Source organism: Salvelinus sp. IW2-2015, unplaced genomic scaffold (assembly GCF_002910315.2).
Source record: "Salvelinus sp. IW2-2015 unplaced genomic scaffold, ASM291031v2 Un_scaffold3083, whole genome shotgun sequence".
NCBI classification, from domain to species: domain Eukaryota; kingdom Metazoa; phylum Chordata; class Actinopteri; order Salmoniformes; family Salmonidae; genus Salvelinus; species Salvelinus sp. IW2-2015.
In genome coordinates this window covers 38,721-59,960 of record NW_019944374.1, presented here as the reverse complement: position 1 = coordinate 59,960, position 21,240 = coordinate 38,721, and the positions used below count along the sequence as shown (strand labels likewise).

The window sequence follows — 21,240 nt, the reverse complement described above, 5'->3', positions numbered from 1 at the left end:
AAATAGAGCTGCTAGCTAACTCGTTCTCTACAGCGATAACATACTATTACAGAATGCTAGCTAACTCGTTCTCTTACAGGCGATAACATACTATTAGAGCATGCTAGCTAACTCGTTCTCTTACAGCGATAACATACTATTAGAGAATGCTAGCTAACTCGTTCTCTTACAGCGATAACATACTATTAGAGATGCTAGCTAACTCGTTTCTTACAGCGATAACATACTATTAGAGAATGCTAGCTAACTCGTTCTCTTACAGCGATAACATACTATTAGAGCATGCTAGCTAACTCGTTCTCTTACAGCGATAACATACTATTAGAGAAGCTAGCTAACTCGTTCTCTTACAGCGATAACATCTATTAGAGCATGCTAGCTAACTCGTTCTCTTACAGCGATAACATACTATTAGAGGAATGCTAGCTAACTCGTTCTCTTACGAGCGATCACATACTATTAGAGCATGCTAGCTAACTGTTATCTTACGCGATAACATACTATTAGAGCATGCTAGCTAACTCGTTCTCTTACAGCGATAACATACTATTAGAGAATGCTAGCTAACTCGTTCTCTAACCAGCGATAACATACTATTAGAGCATGCTAGCTAACCTCGTTCTCTACAGCGATAACATACTATTAGAGACATGCTAGCTAACTCGTTCTCTTACAGCGATAACGTACTTATTTAAGAATGCTAGCTAACTCGTTCTCTTACAGCGATAACATACTATTAGAGCATGCTAGCTAACTCGTTCTCTTACAGCGATAACATACTATTAGAGAAATGCTAAGCTAACTCGTTCTCTTACCAGCGATAACGTACTATTAGAAGCATTGCTAGCTAACTCGTTCTCTTACAGCGATAACATACTATTAGAGCATGCTAGCTAACTCCGTTCTCTTACAGCGATAACATACTATTAGAGAATGCTAGCTAACTCGTTCTCTTACAGCGATAACATACTATTAGAGAATGCTAGCTAACTCGTTCTCTTACAGCGATAACATACTATTAGAGCATGCTAGCTAACTCGTTCTCTTACAAGCGATAACATACTATTTAGAGCATGCTGCTAACTCGTTCTCTTACAGCGATAACATACTATTAGATAATGCTAGCTAACTCGTCCTCTTACAGCGATAACATACTATTAGAGCATGCTAGCTAACTCGTTCTCTTACAGCGATAACATACTATTAGAGAATGCCTAGCTAACTCGTTCTCTTACAGCGATAACATACTATTAGAGAATGCTAGCTAACTCGTTCTCTTACAGGCGATAACATACTATTAGAGCATGCTTAGCTAACACGTTCTCTTACAGCGATAACATACTATTAGAGCATGCTAGCTAACAGTTCTCTTACAGCGATAACATACTATTAGAGAATGCTAGCTAACTCGTTCTCTTACAGCGATAACATACTATTAGAGCATGCTAGCTAACTCGTTCTCTCAGCGATAACATACTATTAGAGAATGCTAGCTAACTCGTTCTCTTACAGCGATAACGTACTATTAGAGCATGCTAGCTAACTCGTTCTCTTACAGCGATAACATACTATTACAGAATGCTAGCTAACTCCGTTCTCTTACAGCGATAACATACTATTAGAGCATGCTAGCTAACCGTTGTTCTTACAGCGATAACATTACTATTAGAGCAGCTAGCTAACTCGTTCTCTTACAAGCGATAACATACTATTAGATAATGCTAGCTACTCGTTCTCTTACAGCGATAACATACTATTAGAGAATGCTAGCTAACTCGTTCTCTTACAGCGATAACGTACTATTACAGAATGTAGCTAACTCGTTTCTCTTACAGCGATAACATACTATTAGAGCATGCTAGCTAATCGTTCTCTTACAAGCGATAACATACTATTAGAGAATGCTAGCTAACTCGTTCTCCTTACAAGCGATAAACGATACTATTACGAGCATGCTAGCTAACTCGTTCTCTTACAGCGATAACGTAACTATTAGAGCATGCTAGCTAACTCGTTCTCTTACAGCGATAACATACTATTAGAGAATGCTAGCTAACTCGTTCTCTTACAGCGATAAACATACTATTAGAGAATGCTAGCTAACTCGTTCTCTTACAGCGATAACATACTATTAGAGCAATGCTAGCTAACTCGTTCTCTTACAGCGATAACATACTATTAGAGCATGCTAAGCTAACTCGTTCTCTTACAGCGATAACATACTATTAGAAGCATGCTAGCTAATCGTTCTCTTACAGCGATAACATACTATTAGAGAATGCTAGCTAACTCGTTCTCTTACAGCGATAACATACTATTAGAGATGCTAGCTAACTCGTTCTCTTACAGCGATAACATACTATTAGAGCATGCTCGCTAACTCGTTCTCTTACAGCGATAACATACTATTAGAGCAATGCTAGCTAACTCGTTCTCTTACAGCGATAACATACTATTAGAAATGCTAGCTAACTCGTTCTCTTACAGCGATAACATACTATTAGAGATGCTAGCTAACTCGTTTCTTTACAGCGATAACTACTATTAAGAATGCTAGCTAACTCGTTCTCTTACAGCGATAACGTACATTACAGAGCATGCTAGCTAACTCGTTCTCTTAAGCGATAACATACTATTAGAGAATGCTAGCTAAACTCGTTCTCTTACAGCGATAACATACTATTAGAGAATGCTAGCTAACTCGTTCTCTTAGCGATAACATACTATTAGAGAATGCTAGCTAACTCGTTCTCTTACAGCGATAACATACTATTAGAGCATGCTAGCTAACTCGTTCTCTTACAGCGATAACATCTATTAGAGAATGCTAGCTAACTCGTTCTCTTACAGCGATAACATACTATTAGAGAATGCTAGCTAACTCGTTCTCTTACAGCGATAACATACTATTAGAGAATGCTAGCTAACTCGTTCTCTACAGCGATAACATACTATTGAGATGCTAGCTACTCGTTCTCTTCAGCGATAACATATATTAGAGCATGCTAGCTAACTCGTTCTCTTACAGCGATAACATACTTAGAGAATGCTAGCTAAACTCGTTCTCTTACAGCGATAACATACTATTAGAGCATGCTAGCTAACTCGTTCTCTTACACGCGATAACTACTATTAGAGCATGCTAGCTAACTCGTTCTCTTAACAGCGATAACATACTATTAGAGATGCTAGCTAACTCGTTCTCTTACAGCGATAACATACTATTAGAGCATGCTAGCTAACTCGTTCTCTTACAGCGATAACATACTAATTAGAGCATGCTAGCTACCTCGTTCTCTACAGCGATAACAATACTATTAGAGAATGCTAGCTAACTCGTTCTCTATAACAGGTAACTACTATTAGAGAATGCTAGCTAACTCGTTCTCTTACAGCGATAACGATACTATTAGAGCATGCTAGCTAACGGTTCTCTTACAGCGATAACATACTATTAGAGAATGCTAGCTAACTCGTTCTCTTACAGCGATAACATACTATTAGAGCATGCTAGCTAACTCGTTCTCTACAGCGATAACATACTATTAGAGAAATGCTAGCTAACTCGTTCTCTTAAGCGATAACGTACCTATTAGAGCATGCTAAGCTAACTCGTTCTCTTACACAGGATAACATACTATTACAAGAATGCTAGCTAACTCGTTCTCTTACAGCGATAACATACTATTAGAGCATGCTAGCTAACTCGTGTCTTATAACAGCGATAACATACATTAGAGCATGCTAGCTAACTCGTTCTCTTACAGCGATACATACTAAATTAGATAATGCTAGCTAACTCGTTCTCTTACAGCGATAACAATACTATTAGAGAATGCTAGCTAACTCGTTCTCTACAGCGATAACGTACTATTACAGAATGCTAGCTAACTCGTTCTCTAACAGCGAAACGACATACTAACCGAGCATGCTAGCTAACTCGTTTCTTAACAGCGATAACATACTATTAGAGAAATGCTAGCTAATCTCGGTTCTTACAGCGATAACGTACTATTAGAGCATGCCTAGCTAACTCGTTCTCTTACAGCGATAACGTAACTATTAGAGCATGCTAGCTAATCGTTCTCTTACCAGCGATAACATACTATTAGAGAATGCTAGCTAACTCGTTCTCTTACAGCGATAATAACTATTAGAGAATGCTAGCTAACTCGTTCTCTTACAGCGATAACATACTATTAAGAGCATGACTAGTAACTCGTTCTCTTACAGCGATACAACATACTATAGAGCATGCTAGCTAACTCCGTTCTCTTACAGCGATAACATTACTATTAGATAATGCTAGCTAACTCGTTCTCTTGATCAGCGATAAACATACTAATTAGAGAATGCTAGCTACACTCGTCTCTTACAGCGACTAACTACTATTAAGAGAATGCTAGCTAACTCCGTTTCTTTACGGCTAACATATCTATTAGAGCATGGCTAGCTAACTCGTTCTTTACAGCGATAACATACTATTAGAGCAATGCCTAGCTAACTCGTTCTCGTTACAGCGATAACATACTATTAAGATAATGCATGCCTTTAACTCGTTCTCTTAGCGATAACATACTATTAGAAGAGCTAGGCTAACTCGTTCTCTTACAGCGATAAACGTACTAATTACAGAATGCTAGCCTAACTCGTTCTTCTTACAGCGATAACGTACATTAGAGCATGCTTAGCTAACTCGTTCTCTTATCAGCGATAACATACTATTAGAGAAATGCTAGCTAACTCGTTCCTTACAGCGATAACATACTATTAGAGAATGCTAGCTAACTCGTTCTCTTACCAGCGATAACATACTAATTAGAGAATGCTAGCTAACTCGTTCTCTTACAGCGATAACATACTATTAGAGCATGCTAGCTAACTCGTTCTCTACAGCGATAACATACTATTAGAGAATGCTAGCTAACTCGTTCTCTTACAGCGATAACAATAACTATTAGAGCAATGCTAGCTAACTCGTTCTCTTACAGCGATAACATACTATTAGAGAATGCTAGCTAACTCCGTTCTCTTACAGCGATAACATACATCTTAGAGCATGCTAGCTAACTCGTTCTCTCTTAACAGCGATAACATACTATTAGAGCATGCTAGCTAACTCGTTCTCTTAAGCGATAACATACTATTAGAGAATGCTAGCTAACTCGTTCTCTTACAGCGAAACATACTATTTTAGAGCATGCTAGCCTAACATCGTTCTCTACAGCGATAACATATCTATTAGACGCATGTCTAGCCTAACTCGTTCTCATTACAGCGATAACATACTATTAGAGCATGCCTAGCTAACTATGTTCTCTTACAGCGATAACATACTATTAGAGCATGCTAGCTAACTCGTTCTCTTACAGCGATAACATACTATTAGATAATGCTAGCTAACTCGTTTCTTCTTACACGATAACATACTATTAGAGCATGCTAGCTAACTCGTTCTCTTACAGCGATAACATAACTATTAGATAATGATAGCTAAACTCGTTCTCTTACAAGCGATAACATACTATTAGAGAATGCTAGCTAACTCGTTCTCTTTACAGCGATAACATATTGAGAATGCTACTAACTCTTCTCTTACAGCATAACATCTATTAGAGCATGCTAAGCTAACTCGTTCTCTTACAGCGAATAACATACTATTAGAGCAATGCAGCTAAACTCGTTCTCTTACAGCGATAAACATACTATTAGAGAAATGCCTAGCTAACTCGTTCTCTACAGCGATAACATACTATTAGAGCATGCTAGCTAACTCGTTCTCTTACAGAGATAACATACTATTAGAGATGCTAGCTAAACTCGTTCTCTTACAGCGTAACATACTATTAGAGAATGCTAGCTAACTCGTTCTCTTACAGCGATAACATACTAATTAGAGCATGCTAGCTAACACGTTCTTCTACAGCGATAACATACTATTAGAGCATGCTAGCTATACAGGTTCTCTTACAAGCGATAACATACTATTAGAGAATGCTAGCTAACTCGTTCTCTTACAGCGATACATACTATTAGAAAGCATGCTAGCTAACTCGTTCTCTTACAGCGATAACATACTATAGAGAATGCTAGCTAACTCGTTCTCTTACAGCGATAACGTACTATTGAGCAATGCTAGCTAATCGTTCCTCTTACAGCGATAACATACTATTACAAGAATGCTAGCTAACTCGTTTCTTATCAGCGATAAACAATACTATTACAGAGATGCCTAGCTAACTCGTTTCTTACAGCGATAACAATACTATTAGAGCTATGCTAGCTAACTCGTTCTCTACAGCGATAACATACTATTAGATAATGCTGCTAACTCGTTCTCTTAACAGCCGATAACATACTATTAGAGAATGCTAGCTAACTCGTTCTCTTACAGCGTACGTACTATTACAAATGCAAGCTAACTCGTATCTCTACACGATAACATACTATTAGAGATGCTAGCTAACTCGTTCTCTTACAGCGATAAACATACTATTAGAGAATGCTTAGCTAACTCGTTCCTCTTACAAGCGATAACTAACTATTAGAGAATGCTAGCTAACTCGTTCTCTTACAGCGATAACGTAACTATTAGAGCATGCTAGCTAACTCGTTCTCTTACAGGCGATACAATACTATTAGAGATGCTAGCTAACCGTTCTCTTACAGGCGATAACTACTATTAGAGAATGCTAGCATACATCGTTCTCTTACAGCGATACATACTATTAAGAGAATGCTAGCTAACTCGTTTCTTTACAGCGATAAACATACTATTAGAGCATGCTACTAACTCGTTCTCTTACAGCGATAACATCTATTAGAAATGCTAGCTAAACTCGTTCTCTTACAGCGATAACATACTATTAGAGAATGCTAGCTAACTCGTTCTCTTACAGCGATAACATACTATTATAGAATGCTAGCTAACTCGTTCTCTTACAGCGATAACATGCTATTAGAGCATGCTAGCTAACTTCCGTATACTCTTACAGCGATAACAATACTATTAGAGCATGCTAGCTTACTCGTTCTCTTACAGCGATAACATACTAATAGAATGCTAGCAACTCGTTCTCTTTACAAGCGATAACATACTATTAGAAAGAATGCTAGCTAAACTCGTTCTCTTACAGCGATATACGTAACTATTAAGAGCATGCTAGCTAACATCGTTCTCTTACAGCGATAAACGTACTATAGAGCAATCTAAGCTAAACTCGTTTCTCTTACAGCGAAACATACTATATTAGAGAATGCTAGCTAACTCGTTCCTCTTACAGCGATAAACATACTATTCGAGAATGCTAGCTAACTCGTTCTCTTAACAGCGATAACATACTATTAGAGAAGCTAGCTAACCTCGTTCTCTTACAAGCGATAACATACTATTAGAGATTGCTTAGCTAACTCCGTTCTCTTACAGCGATAACATACTATTAGAGAATGGTAGCTAACTCGTTCTCTTACAGCGATAACATACTATTAGAGATGCTAGCTACTCGTTCTCTTACAGCGATAACATACTATTAGAGAATGCTAGCTAACTCGTTCTCTTACAGCGATAACATACTATTAGAGCATGCTAGCTAACTCGTTCTCTTACAGCGATAACATACTATTAGAGCATGCTAGCTAACTCGTTCTCTTACAGCGATAACATACTATTAGAGAATGCTAGCTAACCGTTTCTCTTACAGCGATACATCTTATAGAGCATGCTAGCTAACTCGTTCTCTTACAGCGATAACATACTATTAGAGATGCTAGCTAACTCGTTCTTACAGCGATAACATACTATTAGAGCAAATGCTAGCTAACCCGTCTCTCTTACAGCGATAACATACTATTAGCATGCTAGCTAACTCGTTCTCTACAGCGATAAACATACTATTAGAATAATGCTAGCTAACTCGTTTCTCTTACAGGATAACATACATTAGAGAATGCTAGCTAACTCGTTCTCCTTTACAGCGATAACATACTATTAGAGAATGCTAGCTAACTCGTTTCTCTTACAGCGATAACATACTATTAGAGAATGCTAGCTAACTCGTTCTCTTACAGCGATAAACTACTATTAAGAAATGCTAGCTAAACTCGTTCTCATTACAGCGATAACAAACTATTAGAGCATGCTAGCTAACTCGTTCTCTTACAGCGATACATACTATTAGAGAATGCTAGCTAACTCGTTCTCTTACAGCGATACAATACTATTAGAGCATGCTAGCTAACTCGTTCTCTACAGCGATAACATACTATTAGAGAATGCTAGCTAACTCGTTCTCTTACAGCGATAACATACTATTAGAGCATGCTAGCTAACCGTTCTCTTACAGCGATAACATACTATTAGAGCATGCTAGCTAACTCGTTTCTTTACAGGATAACATACTATTAGAGAATGCTAGCTACTCGTTCTCTTACAGCGATAACATACTATTAGAGCATAGCTAGCTAACTCTTCTCTTACAGCGATAACATCTATTAGAGCATGCTAGCTAACTCGTTCTCCTTACAGCGATAACATACTATTGAGCATGCTAGCTAACTCGTTCTCTTACAGCGATAACATACTATTAGAGCATGCTAGCTAACTCGTTCTTTACAGCGATAACATACTATTAGAGCATGCTAAGCTAACTCGTTCTCTAACAGCGATAACAACTATTAGAGATGCTAGCTAACTCGTTCTCTTAAGCGCATACAGTACTATTAGAGAATGCTTAGTAACTCGTTTCTCTTACAGCGATAACGTACTATTAGAGATGCTAGCTAACGGTTCTCTTACAGCGATAACATACTATTAGAGAATGCTAGCTAACTCGTTCTCTTACAGCGATAACATACATTAGAGCATGCTAGCTAACTCGTTCTCTTACAGCGATATATCTATTAGAGAATGCTAGCTAACTCGTCTCTTACAGCGATAACATACTATTAGAGCATGCTAGCTAACTCGTTCTTCTTACAGGCGATAAAGATAACATAATATAAGAATGCTAGCTAACCGTTCTCTTAGCAGCATAAACATACTATTAGAGCATGCCTTAGCTGACGTCGTTGTCTTACAGGCGATAACATACTATTGAGCAATGCTAGCTAACAGTCTTCTCTTACAGCGATAACATACTATTAGAGATTAAACTGCTCACGCGATAACTCTAGGAGCACAGCTAAGTCTTCTTTCCGATAAATACATATTAGATGCAGCAATCGTCTAAGCCATAACTATTATAGAGCAATGCTAGCTAACTCGTTCTGCACTACGTAGCATACGTACTATTACAGAATTCTAGATAACTCGTTCTCTTACAGCTGATAACATGCTATTAGAGGCATGCTAGCCTAACTCGTTGCTCTTACAGCGGATAACATAACTGATTAGATGCATTGCTAGCTAACTCGTCTCTTTACAGCGATAACGTACTATTAGAGAGCATGCTAGCTAACTCGTTCTCTTACAAGCGATAACATACTGAATTAGAGGAATGCTAGCTTAACTCGTTCTCTTACAGCGATAACATACTATTGAGAATGCTAGCTAACTCGTTTCTCTTACAGCGATAACATACTATAAGAGCATGCTAGCTAACTCGTTCTCTTACAGCGATAACATACTATAGAGCATGCTAGCTAACTCGTTCTCTTACAGCGATAACGTACTATTAGAGCATGCTAGCTAACTCGTTCTCTTATCAGCGAATAAACATACTATTAAGATAATGCTAGCTAAACTCGTTCTCTTACAGCTGATAACATACTATAGAGAATGCTAGCTAACTCGTTCTCTTACAGCGATAACATACTATGTAGAAATGCTAGCTAACTCGTTCTTTACTGCGATAACATACTATTAGAAGCATGCTAGCTAACTCGTTCTCTTACAGCGATAACATACTATTAGAGCAATGCTAGCTAACTCGTTCTCTTACAGCGATAACATACTATTAGATAATGCTAGCTAACTCGTTCCCTTACAGCGATAACTAATACTATATTAGAGAATGCTAGCTAACCTCGTTCTCTTACAGCGATAACATACTATTAGAGAATGCTAGCTAACTCGTTCTCTTACAGCGATAACATACTATTAAGACGAATGCTAGCTAACTCGTTTCTTTCTACAGCGATAAACATAACTATTAGAGCATGCTAGCTAACTCGTTTCTCTTATACAGCGATAACAATACTATTAGAGCATGCTAGCTAACTCGTTCTCTATACAGCGATAACATACTATTAGAGAATGGCTAGCTAACCTCGTTCTCTTACAGCGATAACATACTATTAGAGATGCTAGCTAACTCGTTCTCTTACAGCGATAACATACTATTAGAGAATGCTAGCTAACTCGTTCTCTTACAGCGAATAAACATACTATTAGAGATGCTAGCTAACTCTGTTCTCTTACAGCGATAACAATACTATTAGAGCATGCTAAGCTAACTCGTTCTCTAACAGCGATAACATACTATTAGATTGCTAGCTACTCGTTCTCTTACAGCGATAACATACTATTAGAGCATGCTAGCTAAACTCGTTCTCTTACAGCGATAACATACAATTAAGAAATGCCTAGCTAACTCGTTCTCTAAACAGCGATAACATACTATTAGAGAATGCTAGCTAACTCGTTCTCTTACAGCGATAAACATACTATTAGAGAATGCTAGCTAACTCGTTCTCTTACAGCGATTAACAATACTATTAGAAGCATGCTAGCTAAACTCGTTCTCTTACAGCGATAACTATACTATTAGAGCATGCTAGCTAACTCGTTCTCTTACAGCGATAACATACTATTAGAGTAATGCTAGCTAACTCGTTCTCTTACAGCGATAACATACTATTAGAGCATGCTAGCTAAACTCGTTCTCTTAACAAGGATAAACATTACTATTAGAGATGCTAGCTAACTCGTTCTCTTCAGCGATAACATACTATTAGAGAATGCTAGCTAACTCGTTCTCTTACAGCGATAACATACTATTAGAGATGCTAGCTACACGTCTCTTACAGCGATAACATACTATTAGAGCATGCTAGCTAACAGCGTTCTCTTACAGCGATAAACATACTATTAGAAGAATGCTAGCTAACTCGTTCTCTTACAGCGATACATACTATTAGAGCATGCAGCTAACTCGTTCTCTTACAGCGATAACATACTATTAGAGAATGCAGCTAACTCGTTCTCTTACAGCGATAAACGTACTATTAGAGCAATGCTAGCTAACTCGTTCTCTTAACAGCGATAACATACAAGTATTACAGAATGCTAGCTTAACTCGTTCTCTTACAGCGATAACATACTATTAGAGCAATGCTAGCTAACTGTTCTTACAGCGATAACATACTATTAGAGCATGCTAGCTAACTCGTTCTCTTACAGCGATAACATACTATTAGATAATGCTAGCTAACTCGTTTCTCTTACAGCGATAACATACTATTAAGAGAATGCTAGCTAACTCGTTCTCTTACAGCGATAACGTACTATTAAGAATCTCAGCTAACTCGTTCTCTATTACAGCGATAACATACTATTAGAGGCATGCTCAGCTAACTGTTCTCTTACAGCTATAACATACTATTAGAGAATGCTAGCTAACTGTTCTCTTACCAGCGATAAACGTACTATTAGAGATGCTAGCATAACTGTTCTCTTACAGCAGATAACGTACTATTAGAGCATGCTAGCTTAACTACGTTCTCTTACAGCGATAAACATACTATTAGAGATGCTTAGCTAACTCGTTCTCTTACAGCGATAACATACTATTAGAGAGCTGCTAACTCGTTCTCTTCAGCGATAACATAACTATTAGAGCATGCTATAGCTAACTTTTCTCTTACAGCGATAACAAACTATTGAGCATGCTAGCTAACTCGTTCTCTACAGCGATAACATACTATTAGAATAATGCTAGCTAACTCGTTTCTTACAGCGATAACATACTATTAGAGAATGCTAGCTAACTCGTTCTCTTACAGCGATAAACATACATAGAGAATGCTACTAACTCGTTCTCTTACAGCGATAACATACTATTAGAGCATGCTAGCTAACTCGTTCTCTTACAGCGATAACATACTATTAGAGCATGCTAGCTAACTCGTTCTCTTACAGCGATAACATACTATAGAAATGCTAGCTAACTCGTTCTCTTACAGCGAATAACATACTATTAGAGAATGCTAGCTAACTCGTTCTCTACAGCGATAACGTAACTAATTAGCAGAATGCTAGCTAACTCGTTCTCTTACAGCGATAAACGTACTATTAGAGATGCTAGCCTAACTCGTTCTCTTACAAGCGATAACATACTATTAGAGAATGCTAGCTAACTCGTTCTCTTACAGCGATAACATACTATTAGAGAATGCTAGCTAACTCGTTCTTACAGCGATAAACATACTATTAGAGAATGCTAGCTAACTCGTTCTCTTACAGCGATAACATACTATTAGAGAATGCTAGCTAACTCGTTCTCTTACAGCGATAACATACTATAGAGAATGCTAGCTAACTCGTTCTCTTACAGCGATAACATACTAATTAGAGCATGCTAGCTAACTCGTTCTCTACAGCGATAACATACTATTAGAGAATGCTAGCTAACTCGTTCTCTTACAGCGATAACATACTATTAGAGCATGCTAGCTAACTCGTTCTCTTACAGCCGATAACATACTATTAGAGCAATGCTAGCTAACTCGTTCTCTTACAGCGATAACATACTATTAGAGAATGCTAGCTAACTCGTTCTCTTACAGCGATAACATATATTAGAGCATGCTAGCTAACTCGTTCTCTTACAGCGATAACATACTATTAGAGCATGCTAGCTAACTCTTCTCTTACAGCGATAACATACTATTAGAGCATGCTAGCTAACTCGTTCTCTTACAGCGATAACATACTATTAGAGCATGCTAGCTAACTCGTTCTCTTACAGCGGATAACATACTATTAGAGAATGCTAGCTAACTCGTTCTCTTACAGCGATAACATACTATTAGAGATGCTAGCTAACTCGTTCTCTTACAGCGATAACATACTATTAGAGAGCTCAGCTAACTCGTTCTTACAGCGATAACACACTAATTAGAGAAGCTAGCTAACTCGTTCTTCTTACAGCGATAACATACTATACAGAATGCTAGCTAACTCGTTCTCTTACAGCGATAACATAACTATTAGAGCATGCTGCTAACTCGTTCTCTTACAGCGATAACATACTATTAGAGAATGCTAGCTAACTGTTCTCTTACAGCGATAATATCACTATTAGAGCATATGCTAGCTAACTCGTTCTCTTACAGCGATAACATACTATTAGAGCATGCTAGCTAACTCGTTCTCTTACAGGCGATAACATACTATAGATGAATGCTAGCTAACCGTTCTCTTAACAGCGATAACAATACTATTAGAGAATGCTAGCTAACTCGTCTCTTACAGCGATAACATACTATGAGCATGCTAGCTAACTCGTTCTCTTACAGCGATAACATATCTATTAGAGCATGCTAGCTAAACTCGTTCTCTCAGCGATAACATACTAATTAGAATGCTAGCTAACTCGTTCTCTCTTACAGCGATAACATACTATTAGAGCATGCTAGCTAACTCGTTCTCTTACAGCGATAACATACTATTTAGAGAATGCTAGCTAAACTCGTTCTCTTACAGCGATATACTATAAGAGAAATGCTAAGCTAAACTGTTCTCTACAGAGCGATAACATACTATAGGAATGCGTAGCTACTTCACTCAGTGTAAATTACACATTAGAAACACCTTCCTAATACTGAGTAGCATCCCCTTTTGCCCTCAGAACAGCCTCAATTCGTCAGGTCCATGGACTCTACAAGGTGTCGAAAGCGTTCCACAGGGATGCTGGCCCATGTTGACTACAATGCTTCCCACAGTTGTGTCAAGATGKCTGGATGTCCTTTGGGTGGTGAACCATTCTTGATACACACACAGGAAACTGTTGAGCATGGAAAAACCCAGCAACGTTGCCGTTCTTGACACACACAAACCGGTGTGCCTGGCACCTACTACCACACCCCGTTCAACGGCACTGAAATATTTTGTTTCAAGGTTTAAATATAATGATTTAACCTGTCTCCTCCCCTTCTATTCTACACTGATTGAAGTGGATTTAACAAGTGACATCAATAAGGGATCATAGCYTTCCCCTGGTCAGTCTATGTCATGGAAAGAGCAGGTGTTCCTAATGTTTTGTACACTCAGTGTAGTCTTGCCTCTGTGTGTTGAGTGTCCTCCCACTGCCTGCTCGTGGTGGGTGTGGGACACACCCCAAAGGGAAGGACAATACAACAGTTTTGTGGGTTTTGACAATGAAATATGAAACCGATGGATTGCATTAGTCAAGCTGATAGATCCTATTCATTTCTCCGTCCCAGACTCTGTATGACTTTCCTGTGCATCACCCGGTACAGTGGTGGCTAGGTTATCCATTACATAAGGTGTTAAATCAAATTAAAATCAATAAAAAATGTCCCGTGTGGCCGAATACAACAGGTGTTGTAGACCTTACAGTGAAACGCTTAATTGCAAGCCTTTAACCAACAATGCAGTTTTAAGAAAAATAAGGGGTAAAGTAAAAAAAATATATAAATAAAATAAAAGTAACAAGTAATTAAACATCAGCAATAAAATAACAGTAGCAAGGCTATCTACAGGGAGTACCGGTACAGAGTCAATGTGGAGGCTATATACAGGGGGTACCGGTACAGAGTCAATGTGGAGAAAAAAAAGAGAGAGATGGGTCAGCACGGTTAGTAGAGAGGTGGGTCACATGGTTACGTAGGAGAGGGTGGGTACATGGTTAGTAGGAGAGGTGGGGCAACACGGTTAGTAGGAGAGGTGGGTCCAACGGTTAGTAAGGAGAGGTGGGTCACACGGTGAGTAGGAGAGTGGGTCACACGGTTAGTAGGAGAGGTGGGTCAACCGGTGAAGTAGGAGAGGTGGTACACACGGTGAGTAGGACAGGTGGTCACGGTGAGTATGAAAGTGGGTCACCGTTAGTAGGAAGAGGGTGGGCTACAGCGGTTAGTAGGAGAGGTGGGGTCACAGGTTAGTAGGAGAGGTGGGTCACATGGTTAGTAGAGAGGTGGGTCCACGGTTGTGGAGAGGTGGGTACCTGGTTAGTATGAGAGGTGGGTCCACATGTTAGTAGGCAGAGGTGGGTCAGCATGGTTGTAGGAGAGGTGGGTCACATGGTTTAGTAGGAGGAGGTGGGGTACATGTTAGAAGGAGAGGTGGGGTCATGTTTGTTGGGTAAACAAACTGTCTGCTTGTGACAATGTTTTTTCAGGCCCTGTCCCTAGCTGGACACTTGAGATGAAACACTGCAAAGCCAGAACTCAAGCTGTCTGTAGTGAGGTGAGTGCTTCGTCAACTTGTTAGTTAACTCCTCTTCAGGATCTCATGCTCATTTCATTCTATCAAGCTAGCCAACGTCGAGCTGTTTTTGGGTCTGGTTTAACATCCAACGCGTAGTTGTTGAAACACTGTCTGGACAAAGACAAAGTGATGTAGAATATCTCAGCCGGCACATAATGTTCTGTTGAGCCATCTAGTGTGAATCAGGCGATCTGTGAGATGGTCTAATTTTCATTAAGGTTTTCTTTCTAACTATCCAGTGACAGAAGAAGATCTTGTCCTGACTGAGTAAGTTACAAAGATCCAGGACATCTTCCCAGGGTTTTTCTGAATCCTAATTGGAGGATTCCGTATCAGGGCGAGCATAAACAGGGAGGCAATCCTCAACAGGATTTTCTTGACAAACCTAGGAATTTTGGCATAGCAAATTATGGAAATTTCATATCTTAATCTTCTGTCAATCTGATTGCTCTGACTCCCTCAGTGCCAGAAAGGAGATTTCTACATAGGAGATGATAACCCCTTTGACCTGGAGGTGAAGCGGAGAACAGAGAGAGGGGGCGTCCGAGGCAGAGCTAATGTTCCTTCCTCCCCAGGCTGACTTAACTGGGGTCGTAGCAGACAGTGAGGTCAATAAAAATAGAGGCCAGTGAAGATGACTAGACTGGTCTCGGGCACCAGATTGTAACAGATGTGATCGTACTTGTAACTCTCTAGCGTTGTTGTTTTTAACAAAGTACTGTCACGCCAGCGATCTCAGCTGATTGGTGGTTTTTCTGACGATTAGACAAAAGGAAGCAGATTAGATGTGCAGGACAACAGTAATAATACTTGATGGCTGTAGATTCGTGATACATCCTTTTTTAGCAGGGAAATATGTGAATTAGCAAGGGGAGCTATGCGACCATATACTATTAGAGCATGCTAGCTAACTCTTCTCTCAGCGATAAATACTAATTAGAGCATGCTCAGCTAACTCGTTCTCTACAGGATACATACTAATTAGAGCATGCTACTAACTCGTTCTCTTAACAGCGATAACATACTATTAGAGAATGCTAGCTAACTCGTTCTCTTACAGCGATAACATACTATTAGAGATGCTAGCTAACTCGTTCTCTACAGGATAACATACTATTAGAGAAATGCTAGCTAACTCGTTTCTTACAGCGATAACATACTATTAGAGATGCTAGCTAACTCGTTTCTTACAGCGATAATACTATTAGAAATGCTAGCTACTCGTTCTCTTACAGGATAACATACTATTAGAGCATGCTAGCTACTCGTTCTCTTACAGCGTAAATACTATTACGAGAATGCTAGCTAACTCGTTTCTCTTACAGCGATAACATACTAGTTAGATATGCTAGCTAACTCGTTTCTTACAGCGATAACATACTATTAGAGATGCTAGCTAACTCGTTCTTACAGCGATAAATACTATTAGAGGAATGCTAGCTAACTCGTTCTCTACAAGCGATAACTATATCTATTAGAGCATGCTGCTAACTCGTTTCTACAGCGATAACATGACTATTAGAGCATGCCTAGCTAACTCTTCTCTTACAGCGATAACATACTATTGAGAATCTAGCTCATCGTCTCTTACAGAGATAACATACTAATAGAGCAGTAGTAACTCGTTCTTTACAGGATAAACATACTAATAGAGCATGCTAGCTAACTCGTTCTTAACAGCGATAACATACTATTAGAGAATGCTAGCTAACTCGTTCTCTTACAGCGATAAACTACAATAGAGCATGCTAGCTAACTCGTTCCTTACAGCGATAACATTCTATTAGAGCATGCTAGTAACTTGTTCTCTTACAGCGATAACATACTATTAGAGATGCTAGTAATCGTTCTCTTACAAGCGATAACATACTATTGAGATGCTAGCTAAACTCGTTCTCTTACAGCGTAAACATACTATTAGAGCATGCTAGCTAACTCGCTTCTCTTACAGCGATAAACATACTATTAGAGAATGCTAGCTAACTCGTTTCTTACAGCGATAACATACTATTAGAGAATGCTGCTACATCGTTCTCTTAAGGATACATATTAGAGCATCTAGCTAACTCATTCTCTTTAAGCGATACATAGACTATTAGGAGCAATGCTAGCTACTCGTTTCTTACACGAGAAAATATCATACTCAATAGAGACATGCTAGCATACTCGTTCTCTTACAGAGATAAAATACTATTAGAGCATGCTAGCTAACTCGTTCTTACAGAGATAACATACTATTAGGAGAATGCTAGCTAACTCGTTTCCTTACAAGCGATAACATACTATAGAGAGCTAGCTACTGTTTCTAGCTAACTCATTCTCTTAAGCGAAACATGCTATTAGATGGCATGCTAGCTAACTTCGTTCTCTTACAGCGATAACATACTATTAGAGAATGCTAGCTAACTCGTTCTCTACAGCGATAACATACTATTAGAGCATGCTAGCTAACTCGTCTTACAGCGAAAACATCCTATTAGAGAATGCTAGTAACTCGTTCTCTTACAGCGATACATATATTAGAGAATGCTAGCTAACTCGTTCTCTTACAGCGATAACGTACAAAAGCACATCCAGGATGCTCCCAATATCTAACAGGCACTGTACACATACTGTGTCTATCGGAATATATAAACTGGAATAGATTTTTCTGCAGTGTCAGGTGGAAACTTAACCAACCATCTTCATCAGCTTCACTCAGTGTAAATTACACATTAGAAACACCTTCCTAATATGAGTAGCACCTCCTTTGCCTCAGAACAGCTCAGTTCGTCAGGGCATGGACTCTACAAGGTGTCGAAAGCATTCCACAGGGATGCTGGCCCATGTTGACTCCAATGCTTCCCACAGTTGTGTCAAGATGGCTGGATGTCCTTTGGGTGGTGAACCATTGTTGATACACACACGGAAACTGTTGAGCATGGAAAAACCCAGCAGCGTTGCCGTTCTTGACCCACACAAACCGGTGTGCCTGGCACCTACTACCACACCCCGTTCAAAAGCACTGAAATATTTTGTTTCAAGGCTTTAAAATAATGATTTACCCGTCTCCTCCCGTTCTATTCTACACTGATTGAAGTGGATTTAACAAGTGACATCAATAAGGGATCATAGCTTTCCCCTGGTCAGTCTATGTCATGGAAAGAGCAGGTGTTCTAATGTTTTGTACACTCAGTGTAGTCTTGCCTCTGTGTGTTGAGTGTCCTCCCACTGCCTGCTCGTGGTGGGTGTGGGACACACCAAAGGGAAGGACAATACAACAGTTTTGTGGGTTTTGACAATGAAATATGAAACCGATGGATTGCATTAGTCAAGCTGATAGATCTCTATTCATTTCTCCGTCAGACTCTGTATGACTTTCCTGTGCATCACCCGGTACAGTGGTGGCTAGGTTATCCATTACATAAGGTGTTAAATCAAATTAAAATCAATAAAAAATGTCCCGTGTGGCCGAAAAACAGGTGTTGTAGACCTTACAGTGACGCTTAATGCAAGCCTTTAACCAAATGCTTTAAGAAAAATAGGGGTAAAGTAAAAAAAATATATAAATAAATAAAAGTAACAAGTAATTAAACATCAGCAATAAATAACAGTAGCAGGCTATCTACAGGAGTACCGGTACAGAGTCAATGTGGAGGCTATATACAGGGGGTACCGTACAGAGTCAATGTGGAGACTATATACAGGTGTACCGGTACAGAGTCATGTGGAGGCTATATAAGGGGGGTACCGGTACAGAGTCAATGTGGGACTATATACAGGGGGTACCGGTACAGAGTCAATGTGGGGCTATATACAGAGGGTACCGGTACAGAGTCAATGTGGAGGCTATATATACAGGGAGTACGGTAGAGAATCAATGTGGAGGCTATATAAGGGGGTACCGGTAATGAGTCAATGTGGAGGCTATATACAGGGGTTGGTAATGAGTCAATGGTGGAGGAGTATATACAGTAGTACGGTACAGAGTAATGTGGAGGCTATATACAGAGGGTAGCGGTAATGAGTCAATGTGGAGACTATATACAGGGAGTACGTACTGGATCAATGTGGAGGCTATATACAGGGGGTACCGGTACTGAGTCAAATGTGGAGGCTATATACAGGGTGTTACGGTAGAGGAGTCAATGTGGAGACTATATACAGGGGGTACCGGTACAGAGTCAATGTGGAGGCTATATACAGGGGGTACGGTACAGAGTCAATGTGGAGGCTAATACGGGGGGTACCGGTACACAGAGTCAATGTTGGAGCTATATACAGGGGGTCCGGTATGAGTCAATGTGAGCTATATACGAGGGGGTACAGGTATGAGTCAATGTGGAGGCTATATACAGGGGGTACAGGTACTGAGTCAATGTGGAGGTATATACAGGGGTACAGGTACTGAGTCAATGTGGGCTATATATACGGTACAGAATGTGGAGGCTATATACAGGGTGTACCGGTAACAGAGTCAATGTGGAGGCTAATATACAGGGGGTACCGGTACGAGAGTCAATGTGGAGACTATATACAGGGGGTACCGGTACATGAGTCAATGTGGAGGCTATATACGAGGGTACCGTACAGAGTCAATGTGGAGGCTAATAACAGGAGTCGGTAGAGTCAAATGTGGGCTATATACAGGGGGGTGGTACAGAGTTCAATGTGGAGGCTATATACAGGGGGGTACAGGTCCACAGAGTGTCAATGTGGGGCTTATCTACAGGGGGTACGGTATGAGTCAATGTGGAGCTATATACAGGAGGTACCGGTAATGAGTCAATGTGGAGGCTATATACAGGGGTGTACACGGTAGCAAGAGTCAATGTGGAGGCTATATACAGGGGTACGGTACAGAGTCAATGTGGAGGCTATATACAGGGGGTACGTACATGAGTCAATGTGGAGGGCTATATACTGGGGTAACCGTAATTTGAGTCAATGTGGAGGGCTATATACAGGGAGTACCGGTACAGAGTCTAATGTGGAGGCTAATCAGGGGGTAACTGGTACAGAGTCAATGTGGAGGCTATATATAGGGTGTTAACGGTAAGGAGTAATGTGGAGGCTAATAACGGGTGTTACGGTACAAGAGTCAATGTGGAGGCTATTATAGGGGGTACGTACAGAGTCAATGTGGAGACTATATACAGGGAGTCCAGTAGAGTCAATGTGGAGGCTTATCTACAGGGGGTACGGTAACAGAGTCAATGGTGGAGCGCTATATACAGGGTGTTTACGTGTACTGAGTCAATGTGGAGCTATATATAGGGGGTAGGTACAGAGTCAATGTGGAGGCTATATACAGGGGGTACCGGTACAGAGTCCAATGGTGGAGGCTATAATAAGGGAGTACGGTACAGAGTCCAATGTGGAGCTTATATCAGGGGGTACGGCGTACCAGAGTCGATGTGGAAGCTATATAAGGGGTTACCGGTACAGAGTCAATGTTGGAAGCTATAATACGGGGGTACCGGTACAGAGTCAATTGGAGGCTATATACAGCGGGGTACGGTACAGAGTCAATGGAAAGCTATATACGGGGGTACGGTACAGAGTCAAATGTGGAGGCTATTACAGGGGTACGTAAACAGAGTCAATGTGGAGCTAATATATACAGGGAGTACCGGTACAGAGTCATGTGGAAGCTATATACAGGGGTTACTCGGTACATGTCCAATGTGGCAGGCTATATACATGGGGGTACTGGTAGCGAGTCAAGTGGAAGCTATATACAAGGGGTACCGGTACAGAGTCAATGTGGAAGCTATTACAGGGGTTACCGGTAAGAGTCAATGTGCGGGGCCACA

At 39.9% G+C, this 21,240-nt stretch overlaps 1 protein-coding gene across 1 annotated transcript in view; it reads left to right on the top strand.

The window, feature by feature from the left end:
- The window catches only part of LOC112075317 (integrin alpha-V), a 34,080-nt gene that overhangs the window by 1,543 nt on the left and 11,297 nt on the right, over positions 1–21,240 (top strand). The gene's annotated exons all lie outside the window — the stretch shown is intronic.